We start from the raw sequence: 18130 nt of genomic DNA, 5'->3' as shown, positions 1-18130 counted from the left end.
ACAACTCTCTGATCTTCAGTCTTTAGTGTTTAATGTATCAAATCTGTTCTTCAGATGATCTCTAAATTCAGGTGGGATGTATTCAAGGTCATATTTTGGCTCTCATGGACTTGTTTTCATTTTCTTCAGTTTCAGTTTGAATTTTCATATGAGTAATTGATGGTCTGTTCCACAGTCAGCCCCTGGCCTTGTTTTCACTGATGATATGGAGCTTTTCCATCATCTCTTTCCACAGATGTAGTCAAATTTATTTCTCTATATTCCATCTGGTGAGGTCCATATGTATAGTCATCTCTAATGCTGTCTAAATAAGGTATTTGAAATGAACAAATCATTAGTTTTGCAGAATTCTATAATGTGTTCTCCAGCATCATTTTGATCACCAAGGCCACATTTTCCAACTACTGATCCTTCCTCTGTTGCTCCCAACCTTTATATTCCAATCACCAGTAATGATCAATACATCTTGACTGCAGGTTTGATCAATTTCAGATTGAAGAAGTTGGTAGAATTCTTCTATTTTATCCTCACGGATTTTAGTGGTTGGTGTGTAAATTTTAATAATTGTGGATTAGCTGGGCTTCCCTGTAGGCACATGGATATTATCTTATCACAGACAGCATTGTAACTCATGACTGATCTGGATATGTTCTTTTTGACAATGAATGCAATACCATTCCTCTTCAATTTGTCATTTCCAGCATAGTAAACCATGTGGTCATTAGATTCAAAATGGCCAATACCAGTCCATTTCAGCTGACTAATGCCTAAGATATCGATGCTTATGTGTTCCATTTCACTTTTGACAACTTCCTATTTTCTCAGATTCATACTTTGCACATTCTATGTTCCAATTTTCAATGGATGTTTACAGCTGTTTCTCTTCATTTTGATTTGTGCCCCATCAGCAAATGAACGTCACATGGGCTTTTCTCTCATGGGCTTTGCTCCATTCACGTCATCATGGTCAACTCTACTTTGAGGAGGCAGCTCTTCCCCAGTCACATTTTGAGTGCCTTTCAACCTGAGGGGCTCATTTTCTGGCACTATATCTGACAGTGTTTCTCTGCTATTCATAAGGTTTTCAGTGACTAAATATTCTGAAGTAGTTCCAAGTAGCCACAATTCATATGTCAGTTTGTCATACTGTGGTGGCTTGTTAGTTGCTGTGATTCTGAAATCTATGCCATTGATGTTTTAAATACCAGCAGGGTCACCCATGGTGCACAGGATTCAGATGAGCTTCCAGACAAAGACAGACTAGGAAGAAGGAGTGATGAAGTACTTCCAAATATTTAGTCACTGAAAACCTTATGAACAGCAGAGAAACACAAGTCACTACAGTATGACAAACTAAAAAAATGAGTGGTGAGTTCAGGGAAGTAGGCCTACAAAGATCTGGAAGCAAAGTGGTTTAAACAGTAGCAAAGGGAGACACTTCGTCCAGAAGTATCTGTAAGTCATGGCATGTAAGACATGGTATATGAACTCCTCTGATTTCACAAAAGGGAAGGGGAATCAAACTCAACTTCAGCCCAAGGCTGATTCCTCTGAGACAGAGGTCAAATATGTCTCCATCCTCTAACCATTTTTATCCTATTCTAATACCAACTATCCCTCCCATGACATTCTCTATTTCTTTGCTAAGTTCAACCATTCATTGCAGTGGTCACACAGAACACTTATAACATTGTCCAAACAGGTCAAAGGCCAGGTGACTGAGAAGAGGCACTCCAGCTCCAAAAGTCTGTATGCTGAGCATTTCTGATTCTGAATGATAACTTGTCAACTTCTCTAATAAACTACATAATTTTGAGTATGAAAATTATCATATATAGGCAGTCAACACCTGCTACAGTTACTCTGAGTTGAGTAATAAGAAGAATTAAAAGGGAAGCCCATCTCCTGATCACATCTACCTGGACACAACCAAAAAGCATACTAAAACATCAACATACATTCATCTAATTATTAAGGTCACAGCTAACTACTGAATATGCCCAAGAAACAGATGACCATCTCTTCACATGACCAGAAACAAGATAAAGTGACTGAGATAAATGAGCTGGAGGCAGATCTAGACTTCATGTTAGAAGGAGGGCAGGCTTTGGAAATGTCTGAGAAGGAACTCAGAAAAATGATCATGAAATGTATCAAAACACTTTATAGAGGATTTGAGAAAAATAAGGACGAAGTCAGAAAAGTGCTACAGGAGCAATCAAATAAGATAGATACAGCACTGGAAACAATTCAAAACCTACAAAAAGAAGTCTAAACAATTAATAATAGAATATCAGAAATGGACAATACACTGAAAGGGCATAGGAGTAGAATAGAAGAGATGGAAGGCAGAACTAGTGAGCTGGAAGACAAATCTCTCAATACTACTAAGATAAAAAAAGTAAGCAGAAAAAGCATAAAAATTTTTGAAGAAGGTCTAAGACTCATGTTGGACAACATGAAGAGGAATAACTTAAGAATTATTGGCGTTCCAGAACAGGAAGAATCACAAGAGTCCACAGAGGAGATAGTTGAATTGCTGCTGGAAGAAAAATTCCCTAACATCCTGAAAAGTGAAAAGATAAGCATTAAAAAAGCTCAATGAACCCCAAGAAGGATAGACTCTAAAAGAAAATCAAAGATAAGGAGAGAATCCAGAAAGTAGCTAGGGAAAAGAGAAGTGTTACATACAAAGGCAAGCAAATAAGATTAAGCTTGTCTATCTCAGCAGAAACCATTCAGGCAAGAAGGCAATGGGGAGACATATCTAAAACCTTGAAAGAAAAAAACCTGCCAACCAAGAATCTTCTACCCAACAAAACTGTCAATCAACTTCGAGGATGTAATCAAAACATTCCAGGATAAACAGAAGCTAAGAGATTTTGCCAAAGTCAACCTTGCAATGCAAAACATCCTAAAGGGAGTTCTGTGGACTGAGAATCAATAAGAATAGACAACAACCAGAAATTGACATACTTGCAGCAGCACCCAGAATTCAACCAACAAATGGAAGTGTTGAGAACAGAACAAAATAGTAAAAGTGAATTCAGAGAATCTGGGATGTCAGTCTATGATCAAAACAATTATAATGTGAAAGAAGGTAAACACATAGGACTAGAGATCCAGGTGGTGAGCGGCTCAGGTAGATTACAGGATAAAACAGACTGCTTTAAATTGAGGGAAAAGTTAATAGAATATAAGGAAACTGCAAAGGAAATTAATAGTTCACAACATACCAAGAAAATGAAAATCCAAGAAGAACATGGAAACATTAAAACTATGAAGAAACTGACAAGAAAGAACACACAAAAAAACCATGAAATCAGCACAGGAATACATGCAGAACAAGAAACCAGCAGCATCACAAGAAAACAAAAAGAATGACAGCATTTAATCCATACCTATCAATAATTACACTGAATACAAACATATTAAATGCACCAGTTAAGAGATGGAGGGTGGCAGAATGGATAAGAAAATAAGATCTTCAATATGCTGTCTGTAAGAAACACACCTTACACACAAAGACAAAAGAAAACTAAAAGTCAAAGGATGGGAAAAATATATCAAGCTAGTTGCAATAAAAAATGAGCAGGAATGGCAATACTAATCTCTGATAAAATAAACTTTAAGGCAAAAAACAGCATAATAGATAAAGATGGACATTATGTTATGTTTAAAGGGACAATTGAACAAGATGACATAATCGTAATAAGTATCTATGTTCCCAATGAAAGAGCTCCAAAATATATAAAGCAAACTCTAATAGATTTGAAGAAAGAAATAGATGAATCTACAATAATAGTGGGAGATTTTAATACATCACTTTCGAAACAGGATAAAACAACCAGAAAGAAGCTCAACAAAGACACACAGGAGCTGAACAACACAATCAGCCAACTGGACCTCATAGATGTGTACAGAGCATTCAACCCAACAATAAATAGCACAATATACAATCTTTTCCAGTGCACATGAAATATTCTCTAGAATAGACCACGTGTTAGGCCACAAAATAAGCCTCCATAAATTTACTAGCATCAAAAGACTACAAACCATCTTCTCAGACCACAAAGCTATCAAGTTAGAAATCAACAATAGGAAGACCAAGGAAATAACATCAAATACATGGAAACTGAATAGCACCCTGCTGAAAAGTGACTGGGTAGTAGAAGAAATAAAATGTGAATTCACAAAGTTCCTAGAAACAAATGAGAATGAAAACAAAACATACCAAAATCTTCAGGACACAGCAAAAACAGTGCTGAGAGGACAATTTATTGCAATAAGTGCACATATCCAAAAAGAAGAAAGAAGCAAAATCAACACATTAACACATCTCAAACAACTAGAAATAGATCAGCAAAGTAAACCTCCAGTCAACAGAAGAAAGGAAATAATAATGATTAGAGCAGAAATAAATGAGATTGAAAACAGATAAACTATAGAAAAAATCAATAGAACAAGAAGCTGGTTTTTGAATTAATAAAATCGACAAACCATTGGAAAACCTAATAAAAGAAAAGAAGGAGAAGGCAGAAATAGCATGCATAAAAACCACATGAGTGATGTCACAACAGAACCAATAGAAATTAAAAGGATAATAAACAGAATATTATGAAGAGTTGTACTCCAACAAATTTGAAAAATTAGAGGAAATGGATACATTTTTAGAAAAGCATGGCCTACCTAAACTTACACAGAGTGAAGTAGAAAACTTGAACAGACCAATAACAAAGGAAGAAATCAACCAGGTCATCGAAAAACTCCCAAACAAAAAAAAAGTCCAGGTCCAGATGGCTTCACTAGGGAGTTTTACAAAACATTCAGGGAAGATCTGTCACCAATTCTAGTCAAATTATTCCAGAATATAGAAGAGGATGGAGACTTGCTAATAATACATTCAATGAAGCAAGCATAACCCTCATACCAAAACCAGGGAAGGACATCATTAAGAAAGAACATTAGAGACCAATATCCCTCATGAATATAGATGCAAAAATTTTCAACAAAATCCTAACCAACAGAACTCAATAACACATAAAAAAAAAATAATACATCATGACCAAGTGGGATTCATACCAGGGATGCAAGGATGGTTCCACATTAGGAAAACAACCAATGTAATTCACCATATAAATTTAAAAAAGGAAAAGAACCACATGATCATATTGATTGATGCAGAAAAGGCATTTGACAAAATTCAACATCCATTCTTGATAAAAACACTCAATAAAGTAGGAATTGAAGGGAAATTCCTCAATATAATTAAGAGCATATATACAAAACCAACAGCTCACATCACTCTCCATGGAGAGAAACTGAAACCGTTGCGAACAGGTACCAGACAAGGATGCCCTTTATTACCACTACTATTCAATATTGTTTTGGAAGACTTAGCCAGAGCTATAAGGCAAGATAAGGGAATTAAAGGCACCCGAATTGGCAAAGTGGAAGTAAAATTCTCTCTATTTGCAGATGATATGATCTTATACATAGAAAACCCTAAAGACTCGACAAAAAAACTACTGGAACTCTTTGGAAGATTCAGCAAAGTGGCAGGGCACAAGATCAACATACAAAATTCAGTTGAATTCCTCTATACTAACAATTGACAATGCTGAAAAAGAAATTAGGAAAGCAATAACATTTAAAATAGCCACCCAAAGGATGAAATATTTAGAAATAAATGTACCCACAGAAACAAGAAACCAAAAACAACTTACAAAAATGGAAAAATAAATCATGCTCCTGGATAGGAAGACTTAACATTGTGAAAATGTTAATACTACCCAAAGCAATCTATACATATAATGCAATCCCAATCCAATTCCAATGACATTCTTTAGAGAGATGGAAAAAAAAATTACAAACTTTATATGGAAAGGAAAGAGACCCAGGATAATCAAAGCACTGGTTAAGAATTTGAACAAAGTTGGAAGGCTCTCACTCGCTGATTTCAAATTTTTCTACATGGCTATAGTGGTCAAAACAGCCTGGTACTGATACAAAGAAAGATCAATGGATAAAGAGTCGAGAATTCAGAAATTAACCCATCCACATAGAGCCTCACGGTCAGCAATTCGAAACTACCAGCTGTTCCACAGGAGAAAGATGAGACTTTCTGCTTCCGTAAAGATTTACAGCCTTGGGAACCCTATGCAAGGTCTTATGAGTTGGCACCGACTCCACGGCATATAACAACAACAACACCATATAGGCAACTGACCTTTGACAAAGGGCTAAAGTACATAGCATGGGGAAAACACAGTTTCTTCAACAGATGGTGCTGGCAGAACTAGAAAGCAATATGCAAAAGAGTGAGCTAGATCTTTATCTCATGCCATACACAAAAACTAACTCAGCATGGATTAAAGACCTAAATGTGAATCCCAGAACTACAAAGGTTATCAATGGAAAAATAGGGACAAATTTAAGGGCTCTAATACAGGGCACACACAGACTACCAAACATTGTGAAAATTACACAAACAAAAGAAGACAAAATAGATGATTGGGACATTCTGAAAATTAGAAACTTGTATGTATCAAAGGATTTCACCAAAAGAGTAAAAAGGGAGCCCACAGAATGGGAAAAAAACCTTTTATAATGACATATCCGACAAGGGACTAATTTCTAAAATCTATAAAACTATGACACCTCTACAAAAAAAAAAAGACAACCCAATTAAAAAATGGACACAGGACATGAATAGACACTTCACCAAGGAAGACATTCGGGAAGCCAACAAACATGAAGAAATGTTCACAATCATTAGCCATTACAGAGATGCAAATCAAAACAACAATGAGATTTCATTTCACACCAGCAATAACAGCGAAGTTCAAAAATGCAGAGGACAATAAACGCTGGTGAGGATGGGGAGAGATTGGATCCTCCTACATTACTGGTGGGAATGCAAAATGATCCAACCACTATGGAAAACAGTATGACACTTTCTCAGAAAGTTGGAAATAGAAATAATTTACGATCCAGCAATTCTTCTACTTCGTATATATCCACAAGAAATACGAGCCATAACACGAGTAGATATATGCACACCAATGTTCATAGCAGTACTATTCACAATAGCAAAAAGATGAAGACAGCCAAAGTGCCCATCTATGGAAGACTATGTACCACAAACTGTGGTATATACACAGAATTAATATTATGCTACCTTGAAGAATAACAAGGAAGCTGTAAGCCACCATATAACATGGATGAACCTGGAGGACATTATGCTGAGTGAAATCAGTCAGTCACAAAAGGACAAATATTGACAAAGACTGTTATTGTAAAAGCTTAAGAAAAGATACCCATACTAAAAGGGGGGAGCAAACCTTTGTTGGTTCCCGGTGGAGGAGGGTTTGGGAGAAGGTAGAGGGAGGAGACCGTAGAGCACAGTGTAGGGGGCAGACACCTCATAGTTTGGGTGTTGGGAAGGACAATACACAAGAAGGGGGAGGGGGTAGAAGAACAAGGTAGATAGGGAAACACTGAGACAGGGTTGCATGAGCTAAATGGGACAGAGGTAAATAGTGATGCATGCTCAACCTTGAAACAACAGGAGTCTGTGATACAGGGATCAAGGCATAGTCTGAAGAGGGGAAATAATACTAAGATGCTTGACTGTTTTATGAATATTGGCTTCCTTTGCCTATTATTATAAAATAAACACTTGAGTGGGATAGAAAGGAATGCCGGGAAACATGATTACAGAAAGCTTATAAGCCCATCTTCATCCTATAACTGATTGGAGTGCCTAAAAGGAGTTCTAGAACTTGTCCAATGAAATAGGCTTCTAGCAGAGCCTTTCCAGTGTATAGGACCTTAGGTGGAATCCTGAGCCCCATCCAGAACCTTCTGAGGTGGGACATTTCCACTAGAAAGGACAAGTAGACCATCCTGGAACATCTAGAATGACTCTACATCTTCAAAAGAAAGATCATCAGGAAAAACCCAAAACAAAAATGGCAGTATGATTGGCTACTACAAGAGTAAACAAATTGTTCAACAGGAAGCCATCAAGGCAAGCAATCAAGTTCCTTCAGGACAAACCCCCATTTAAGACTGAAGGTCAAGATAACACATAAACAACTTGCTGATGACAACACTGGTTTACTAGTGAGTGGAAGATGGGGAAATGCAGCAATGAAGAAATGGGCTAAGTTCAACTCTGTTCTGTAGACTCCCATTGATCAGGAGATGAAAGAGAGAAGAGGAAGGGCTGATTGGTACAAAGTGTGGTGAGACACCTGAGCCCATGGACAAGGACATAACCATGGAGGGCTAGAGCTGAGAGTGAAGCATCCAGCTGATATGAAGTGAGGGGAGATGCACAAGAACACCCAAATTTGCAGATAGTACCCATTTGACCTAGCCTCCACAGCTTGAAAATCAGTACTTGACTAGAGGAAGACAAAAAACAAACAATTTTTGATAAAGGAAACGAGGGTAATTTGCTACAATTTGATGGACTTGACCTACACTCATGGAGATAGTAGCTCAAAATACCAAAAGACCGGTAAGAGGTCTTCACATCAAGAATCAATGCTATCCCCTCTGTCTACAGGGTAGATAGGGACGGGCAACTTAGACATTGGCTACCTAAAATGACGGGGCGATAAAGCCAAGAAGTGATTGGTTTGCAAGTTTTCAAGAGGGAGTATAGTTTAAGAGTGTGCGGGGGAAGATAGAATTCCCACTGAATAGTTTTCAACTTGTCTAGATGGGTCTGGTGAAAAGAGATGAGGATAAGATTCTTATGATTCAGTAGTGTGTAATTGTTACCATGACTAATTGTGACTGTCACAATTGTAAAGGTAGAAGTTTTGTAACAACAATGGGGAAGTAGTTAATTTTATAGTCCAGAAACAGAGGACCCTAAGACCATCCAGGGAGAAGAGCACAAGCGGCATGCAAGACCCTATCCAGAGAAGCAGTGACACCAGAGATAGAGGCAGAGATGGGGACATGGAGAAAGGGAGCAGCTGAGGACTCTAGATTCATGGGTAGAGAGGGACTGGGAGCTGGCGGCCAGGAGGCAGCCTTGCAGAATGTGCCTTAGGATGGTTTAAATTATTATAAATGCCTGAGTGTTTAAAAAATAAATAAAAAAGTTGAAATGAATAGAGAGAAATCCTGTTAACTGATGGTAAATGTAAGGGATTATAATCATTGTAATGAAACAAAGTATATGATTTGTTGAATGTAAAACTGATGATCTGCCCTGTAAACTTTCACTCAATTCACACTAAAAACTTTTTTTTTTTTTTTTTAAAGGAGGTTAAGTAGATGTCCCAGTCCCAAACCCTTTTCGTGGGAGTAAAGAATTTGAAAACATTTTTTAAAAAAAAACAAAACCCTATAACTAAGTAGATGAAATCCTTAAACTGTCATGGGATGACTATGGCCAAATGAGGATTTTTGCCCTAATTGGTAAAATAAAGCAAAAGCACAAAACCTCTAAATTCCTTCTTATATTCCTTTCTCCATTAAACAAAAACTGTAGGGTAATTTTTCTTTTCTCTCTCTCTCTATTTTATTTAGATTTTGCTGTTGCTGCTGTTGAGAACATACACAGCAAAACGTACTCCAATCCAACCATTTCTGTATGAACAATTTAGTGCTATTTGATTACATTATTTGACTTGTGCAATCATTCTCACCCTTCTTTTCTGAATTGTTCCCCCTCCATCAACAAAAACTCACCGCCCATTCTAGCTGTCACTCAGCTGCCTGAACAGAACTCTGTGGTTAGGAAAAGAGTCTCAGAAGCCCCTAGCAGCTGGTTTGGATTTATTTTTAAATTTGTTTACTGTTGTTATTTTTTCTTTTATCATGGCTAATCCTAGAACCAGGATTGCAGATTTTAATGAGTTACACACACTGCCATAAATTCTAGCAGTTTGGGACAATGGGATGAGCACTGGACTGGGAATAAGAAGATTTTCATTCCAACTCCAGTCTTTATGTTTAGTATTGATTGAATTTGGTGGTGCAGTCGTTTCGCACTCGTACTGCTGAAAAGTTGGCAGTTCAAACCCACTCAGCAGTTCTATAGAAGAAAGACCTAGAGATCTGCTCTGTAAAGGTTACAGTCTAGAAAACCAAAAGGGACAGTTCTAATATATTGTACAGAGTTGCTTTGAGTTGTAATTGACTCAAAGGCCTTAACAATACAACGAACAACATTGGTTAAACTTGAATAAGCTACTTAATATCTAGTTTCTTCATCTCTACAAATAGGTTAATAATACTGTCTGCCTTATTTGTGTGATGGATATTTCCAAGAAATAAAGAATGTAAAAGAACCTAGAAAAACTATGTTTTTATTAGGTGTCGTCCAGTCAGTTCCAACTCAGATCGACCCCATGCACAACAGAACAAAACACTGCCCAGTCCTGTGGCATCCTCACAATCCTTGTAACACTTGAGCCCATTGCTGCTGCCACTGTGCCAATTCATCTCCTCAGGGATCTTCCTCTTTTTAACTGATACACACATACCCCGCCCCCAACAGCACCACCACCCTCTTTACAAAGCATGATGTCTTTCTCCAGGGACTGGTCCATCCTGATAATGTGTCATAAATATGAGAGACAAAGCCTCACCATCCTGGCTTCTAAAGAGCATTCTGCCTGTACTTTTTCCAATATAGATTTGTTTGTACTTCTGACAGTCAATGATACTTTTAATATTCTTCTCTAACACCAGAGCTCAAATACCTCAGGTCTTCTATGGTCTTCTTTATTCATTGTCCAATTTTTAACATAACGAACCATAAGTATTTCAGGAATTTTCTTAGTTTTCTTAGGCCTTCTTATGTGGCATAGTTAGAATGGATTAATTTCTCAAACTTCAGTAACACAAGGACAACGTCTAAGAGAAAACAAAATTCTTCTGAAAATGTATCTGTGGATGCTTAAGGATCCAGGGATGCTAGTTTGACAAACATTAACTTAAAGAACTAAAGTCTTACTCCATGCAATGTCTTTCAATTGTAAATAATTTGTGCAAATGAGAGGATTTTTTTTTCCCCTTTATAACCAGTTAAATATGCTTTAGATTATAATCAAATTGAAAACCATAAAATTAAAAGACAATTACTATAGAACTCTCTGACCCTGGAGAATGAATGCATCTGTGAACCTGGACCAGATGATCTTCAAGATGCTGTCCATTTCACTGTATGTGGTTTTGTGGGGTGATGCATAGAGTCAGCTACTGAGACAAGTTCCTGGAGAGAAAGGATGGGTTTTAGACCTTTCTTCATCTTTCAGTGCATTTTGTATGTAGTTTACATACTCAGTAATTTTTTGATTAAATGAAATGAAAGATGGACCGTGTCAGTGAAAACAATAAAATGGACAAAAATTCACTTTTGAATCACATCTCTCTTCCAAGTAAGTGCTCTACTATCACCTTCATTAGAGAATGCCAGCACCCTTGGCAGCAACTGACCTGATTCAGGATCGACTCTTTCAGAACCGGATTCATGCAGTGAATGACAGGTTCTTGCTTCCAATCAAATTATGGTAGAATAGGGTTTAGGGAAAAAAGTGGTTGGAAGGAGAATTCAAAACATAAATCCTTAGCTTAGCTGCAGCCCCTGCATGAGTCAGACTCGTCCTCTCTCTCTCCCATCCCATCTGAGTGTCCCTCTCCCTACCCATATCCAAAATACTGTTGTCTTGGCTCTCTGTTTGCTTGTCTCCTATTTATCCTTCAGGTCATGGCCTCAATATCTTTTTCTTGATATTTTCCCAAGTCCTTTAACTATGTCAAGCTTCCTGTTATAGTCCTTCTATAGCTCTCTGTATCATTCAATTACCCCACTATTGATCTTCGTTTTGTGTTTGTTTCATTTCTGTCTTTCCCACAAGCCCATAATTTTCACAAGGGTAATAATTAAGTCTATTTTGGTCATGATTATCTTCCTACCATCTAGGGGCGTACCCATCATGAAGGAGACCCATCATAAGAGAATGTTTGGTGAATGAATAAATGAAATAAGCAAGCAAGGATCTTTAAAAAGCCTTTTATGTGTGTGTAGTGCAAGTTGGCAAGTTTCTCAGCCTATTGAAAGAGAAAAAAAAAACAACTCTTCCCCTAAAACTAGGATTTCTTTTTTAAAACCAGCAAAGTAGCCCCTTACTGCCTGTCAAATATGGCTGCACAAACCAGATTGACTAAAACCAGATCCACTCCAGGACCCTGTTTCACACCATTTCCAATAGGATATGAATCAGACAAGATACTATCAACCATCATTCAGTCAGAAAGCAGGCTCCTGGTAAAACTTTCAGGATGACCCACCCTCCATTGCCAGGATCTGGCCCCATTGACAGCAGCTGTTCTAACACTGAGGACTGGGGACACACTTAAAACACCACAGAATGTGCTCTGGAGCCTGGCAGCCGGCAGCCCTGGGAAGTGCACTCAGTCTGGAAATCCCTTTCAGACTTTTCAAGCAGCCATGAGCTAAGGAGAGACTTCACAACTCCAAGAGAAACTACACTTTCCATTTCCTCATCTGGGTCCTTCCATTCCAAACACGAGTTCTGCTGGTTTGAACCACTTCATGGATGTGGGATTGGTAAAGTCATTCCAGGACACCCCACTATTTTTCTTAGCTTGACTCTTACATCTGATGTTGGCGCCGCTCATGGCCGATGGGCCCCGAGCCTGACACCGGGGCCACGGAGGGTGTGATGGCCGAGCACTGGAGACGCCTGGCTGGAGGACCCTGGGGGACGTGGACCCCCAGCCCAAAAGTTATGAGATCCGACACTATGGACCAGCCAAGTAGGTCAGCACATCCATTGAATCTATGGACTGGGATTCAGCTGTCCAGACTGGCTTTACAAAACTGAACAGCTACATTGAAGGAGCTCTGGTAGCGTAGTGGTTACGAATCGGGCTGCGAACCTTAAGGTCAGTGGTTCGAAACTACCAGCTGCTCCGCGGGAGAAAGATGAGGCTTTCTACTCCCGTAAGGATTTACACCCTCGGAAACCCTGTACAGGGTCGCTATGGGTCGGTACCGACTCAACGGCACTTAACAACAACAACAACAACATTGAAGGCAAGAACGAGAGAGAGATGAAAATGAAGGTGACCACTCCAGTTACAAGCTACTTCCGGAACCCATTTCAGGCCGTTTCAACCAGTCTACTATTACCATTTCCCGGTATATCTCCCCTGAACAGCAATCCGATCCGCCCAAGCCTTCAGAGTCAGATGTCTTCACTGAAGACAGAGCCGAAATGACTGTGTTTGTACGGTCTTGCGATGGCTCCTCTAGAGCCCGAAAGAATCAAGAACAACTTTTGACATTAGCAAACATTTTGAGGGAAGGAGGAAAAGTGTTCGATGAAAAACTATACTACACAGCAGGCTACAGCAGTCCTTTTGAATCTCTTAATAGCAATAATGAAGTGTGGCTGATTCAGAAATATGAACCCTTCAAAGAAAATGAATGAGAGAATGAAGAAATTCCATTGCCTGGGGCAAACATTCTGTTTAATATAGACATCCGTTACCTATGAGTAAAGTGTGTGTCTAGTGTCTTCCACCTAGGAGTACTGCTGATACCCAGTGTGCCTGTTTAATGCCTGTAGCTTTATCTAGACACTCACTATTCTCTCAGTATGTACACTGGTCATCTTCATTACTGTGAGGATCCAGGGAAATATATTGTTTTCTCCTCTGACATCACAATTGTGTTGTCTTTTCCTACGCATTTGTGTCAGTCAGATGTTCACCCCTCCAGATATTATCAATGAAAATTAAGATTTAAAAAAGAAGGAAAAAAAATTGATGTACATGCTCTCTTTCATTTACCATGAAGAAATCCATACCCACGTCTGAGGTTACCAGTTGTGGTTCACATATACTCTGAGACATAACTATTTTATTTGATAGCTGTCTGTCCTGGTATGGCACCGTAGGATGAACACTTGACCTCAAGGTTGGTTTGAACTGCAAGATCAGTGGTTCAAATGAACCAGTCATTCTTCAGAAACTCTATACAGGGTCACTATGAGTTGGAACCGACTCAATGGCACACAGCAACAACAATAAACATTCCTTTCTGGAGCCCAAAACCCTTTCACTGGTCCAAGCTCAACGACGGGCTTAGATGTAGCCAACGCTTTTGAAACCCTACATGGTTTTCACTGCTATGGCCCAAACCAGAAGACTTCATTCATTTTTAGACATCCAGTATCTAGCAAGTGCCTGACATATGGGAAGAGGGGAGGAGTGGGTTACTGAGTCAATATTTCCTGAATAAATAAATGTTATGGGTGGTTGTATAATAAATTTTCTAAAGGGAAATACTAAGAAAACAGTCTGGTCAGTTTAATTATAATTAAAAGAGGCCTGATTTTTAGGAGGTTGCATTCAAAAATGGGAAGACGAGATTTGTATACAAATGATTATAATGGAAAGTGGGATGGAATATAGTCAAGAGAAAGCATACTAGTTTATGAATTTGGATTCCAGATCCAGTTCAGGGTCTAAGGAGCAGTGAACCTTTTGTTCATCCATTCCACCATTTATTGAGAACCTTCTATAAACAAAGTATACCCTTTCTTCACTTACTGACTGGCATGGTTCTGCACAAATGATTAGGTTGTTATGTGAAAATATGCATTACAGGAAAATAGAGGATAAACACATCACATTGCAAAATGGAGGATGATTACATCATTATATAACATCCAAATTACATCATTACGTAACTGACAAATTACATCACTACATGACTGCCAAATTACAACATTACATAACTGACAAACCACTGAAAATCATGATCCAGACAAGATTACATGACACATAACCTTAACTATAACAGTTAACATTATTCTTGCCATCCACTTCGTCATTCATTACTGCCAGATATAATTATTAAGTGCAAAATAGTCAGATAGTAGATATTTTACAATAGTTGCAAGTGTGAATTGTAAATATTAAGACAGTTGATAAGTGAGGAAAGAGCTTACATCTATCCCTCACTTAAGGAACAGTTACTGTTTTCCTGAAAACTGTGCCACTAAGTGAAAAACAATTAAATGCAAAAATACTTCTATTAATATTAAAGATGAAATTGTGTTGTGTTTCATGTTAACCTAAGATATCTGAATAATTTTCACAGATATAAAAATATACCAATAGAAGAGCAAAAAATCATATTTATTAATAATAAACTTTGAGAGAAAAAAATGCAATAGGACATAGGGGTAACATTGTAGTTGGTGGTATGAGTATCTTTGGTACATTCTTCCTGCATCATTTTCATCACCAATATTTCTACATTTGAGAGGCCTATGATTTTCTTTCATTTAATCTTTACTTAAAAATAAAGTTTTAGCACAGAAAAACATGTTTAGAGGAAAAGACATGGAAATAGACTATGTTTACCACAGACCAAAGAACTGTAAATGATAGCACCTCTCCAATCCTCTTATACTCAAACATGAAAATCAAGATGTCTGGGCTCATTCAAAGTTCGTACACAATTCAGGTTTTTTCATATGATATTCTCTGATTAGGAAGTCTTGGGTTGAGAAAGTTGATAAGTTTTTCTTCACTTGAAATCATAAAGTTTAAAATCACTGCTTAGTGTGATGTGTTGGTTATCTATTACTGCATAAAATTATTTCAAAATGTGTGGCTAAAAAGAATTAAAATTAATTAATTTGCCATTTTTGTGGGTCACAAATTTGGAAAAATGTTAGCTGGGTGATTCTAGGTTAGGTTCTCTCATGAAGTTACATTGAAGATGGCAGCTGTGACCATATTCATCTGAAGGCTTGACAAGGAATAGGACAACTGCCTTCCAAGATGACTCACTCTCCCATTTGGAAAGTTAGTTCTGGTTGTTGGCAGGAGGTCTCAGTTCTTGACCATTGGGCCTCTCCATAGGATTGCTTGAGTATCTTCACAACATGGTAGCTAGCTTTCCCCCAGAAGTAGTGTCCCAAGAGAACAAGGTAGAAGTCACAATGTCTTTTATTTGTGGTAGGCAGAAGTTGCCTAGTCTCAGTTTACACTCCATCATTCCTCAAATAACCTATCTAGTACATGTTGCTGTTGTTAGGTGCCATTGAGTCAGTACCAAGTCATAGCGACTCTATGTACAACAGAATGGAATACTGCCAGGTCCTGGGCCAACCTCACAATCATTGCTACATTAGAGCCCACTGATGCTGTAATTGTGCCAATCCATCTCATCAGAGGTTTTCCTCTTTTTCTCCAACCCTCCAATTTACCAAAATGATATTCTTTTCCAGTGACTGGCCCCACATGACAATATGTCCGAAGTATGCAAGACAAAGTCTGGCCATCCTGACTTCCAAGGAACACTGCCTTCGTGTATTTCTTCCAACACAGATCTATTTGTTCTTTTGGCAGTCCATTGTACCTTCAATATTGGAGGACCAACACCCTTACTCAAATGCATCAATTCTTGTCTTCCTTATTCAATATCCAACTTTTGCATGCATATGAGGTTATTGAAAATACCATGGCTTATGTGAGGTGTACCTTAGTCCTCAAACTGACATCTTTGTTCTTCAACACTTTAAAGAGGTCTTGTGCAGCACATTTACCCAATGCAATGCATCGTTTGATTTCTTGACTGCTGCTTCCATGAGTGCTGATGGTTGATCCAAGCAAAATGAAGTCATTGACAACTTCAGTCTTTATATGGATGTTGTTTATTGGTCCAGTGGTGAGGATTTTTGTTTTCTTTACATTGAGGTGCAAAGCATAACAAAGGCTGTGGTTTTTGATCTTCATCAGTAAGTATTTTAAATCCTATTGGCTTTCAGCAAGTAAAGTTGTATCACCTGCATATCTCAGAATGTTAATGAGCCTTCCACCAATAGGTTTGTCCTATTCAGTGTGAGAAAGGACTATACAAGAATGTGAATAACAAGGAGGAAAGAACCATTGCTGGCTGTTTTGGAGGCTGGTTACACAAATGGCATAATTTCACAAGAGTCATTATGGTAATAGTTTGTTAGTTTAACAGGCAAATTTCCTGCTTTTATGGAGCTCACGTTCAAAGTGAGTTGTTGTTACATGCCATTGAGTCACATGTCAATTCCAATTTATAGCCACCCTGCATAGGATTTCCAAGGAGAAGCTGATGGATTTGAACTGTCAACATTGTGGTTAACAATTCAGTGTTTATTCTACAGTGCCACACTGGTGGTTGGTGGTTATGTGCTGTGGACTCGGTTCTGACTCATGGAGACCCTCCATAGAGTTTCCAAGACTGTAAATTATTACGGGAGTAGAAAGCCTCATCTTTCTCCCATGGAACAGCTGGTAGTTTTGAACTTTTGAACTTCAGGGATGGTATCTTTGATATGATGACATTTTATTTGGACTCTCAATGAAGAAAAAGGTCTAGCCATGCACAGATCTGGGAAAGAGCGCCTCAGAGAAGAGGAACAAAAGCAAAGGTTTTTCTGCAAAGGCAGAAGCATGGATGTTGTATGCACAGGCTGGACAGAAGGAGCAAAATAAGCAAGGAGGAAAGCAGGAGATAAGATCAGAGGGGCCAAAACATAGCACCTGTAGAACTCAGTGAAACATTCAGATTTTATTCTAAGAGTGATGAGAACCTATTGGAAGGTGGTAAGCAAGTAAATGCCATGATCGAATTTATATTTTCTGAAAATAACTTCCACCATTCGTTGGTCATACTGTAGTGGCTTGCATGTTGCTGTGATTCTGGATGCTATGCCACAAGTATTTTAAATACTAGCAGGGTCACCCATGGCAAACAAGTTTCATCTGAGTCTGAGGCAAAGACAGACTAGGAAAAAAGAGCGACTGACTACTTCTGAATATTAAGTCACTGAGGACCATCTGAATAGCAACAGAACACCGTCAGCACCAGAATATTGAATATTGAAATATGATGAAGACCACCAAAATAGTGTCAGATATGGTTCCAGAAGATGAGCCCCTCAGGTTGGAAAGCACTGAAACTGTGACTGGGTAAGAGCTGCCTCCTCAAAATAGAGATGACCGTGATGATGATGCAAATGGAGTGAAGCCCTCAGGACTTTCATTTGCTGATGGGGCACAACTCAAAATGAAGTGAAAT

At 38.3% G+C, this 18130-nt stretch overlaps 1 pseudogene; it reads left to right on the top strand.

Moving 5' to 3' along the window:
- The first annotated feature begins 12677 nt into the window (after nucleotides 1–12677).
- On the top strand, nucleotides 12678–13487 carry LOC102824810 (annotated as a pseudogene).
- The last annotated feature ends 4643 nt before the right edge of the window (nucleotides 13488–18130 follow it).

The sequence above is a fragment of the Chrysochloris asiatica genome, unplaced genomic scaffold (assembly GCF_000296735.1).
Source record: "Chrysochloris asiatica unplaced genomic scaffold, ChrAsi1.0 scaffold00033, whole genome shotgun sequence".
Taxonomy (NCBI): Eukaryota; Metazoa; Chordata; class Mammalia; order Afrosoricida; family Chrysochloridae; genus Chrysochloris; species Chrysochloris asiatica.
Note: the sequence above shows the minus strand (reverse complement) of the source record. Positions and strands in the feature narration are given on the sequence as shown.